Below are 792 nucleotides of genomic sequence, written 5' to 3'. Positions count from 1 at the left end.
CTATACCTCATAGCACATAAATCATAAAATTATGAACAACTCCAGATCACAACTAGACTTAAAATTGATTCCAAAAAGTCCATCCAAAGCCTCATACGATAATTAAAAGTTGGATATCAGAAGGGGTCTAATTACGGTTTACTAAATCAGTTTCAGCACGCGCATCAGTTTTGTAACATTTCTATAAAAATATAGAAAATAGATTTTGACGAACAGCCAACTGGAGATTACTCCATACATCTCAAAATATTAGTGATAAAATAATCAAATACATCTCTTAAGCCAATTCATTCATTTTAGCAAACCTTTACAGACCTATCAGTTTTAATCAACAAATAGACACATCACTTAGACGAGCATAGACCTCATGGAAAATCATGTTTTCGCGAGTTTGCATACAAATGAAATATGTGAAGGAACACTTAGACTAACATATTCCAGAAGATAAAAGTCTCAATCAACTCGTAATTCACTCTAGAAATTTTTGTTTAACATTAAAATCAGTTTCAGCTCACTTAACAATACGAATCTTCGTTTTAACATATCGGAAGCATTACAAAAGCGTTTAATGTAAATCTTAAGTCTAACATGCATGGTTTTTTGCAAGGAATACAATAATACACTTTTCATTAGCCAAATCACAAAGTATTCAAGTCGGAAAATTCGTATTACGAGCATAACCTAGTCAAAACTTCGATTAAGAATATCTTGAGCATACGATAACGAAATCACGCAAAATCAAAGTCTAAAATTAATAAATTTTCGATATCTATCCATCTAAACATATTACAA

This window comes from Rutidosis leptorrhynchoides, chromosome 3 (assembly GCF_046630445.1).
Source record: "Rutidosis leptorrhynchoides isolate AG116_Rl617_1_P2 chromosome 3, CSIRO_AGI_Rlap_v1, whole genome shotgun sequence".
Taxonomy (NCBI): Eukaryota; Viridiplantae; Streptophyta; class Magnoliopsida; order Asterales; family Asteraceae; genus Rutidosis; species Rutidosis leptorrhynchoides.
Note: the sequence above shows the minus strand (reverse complement) of the source record.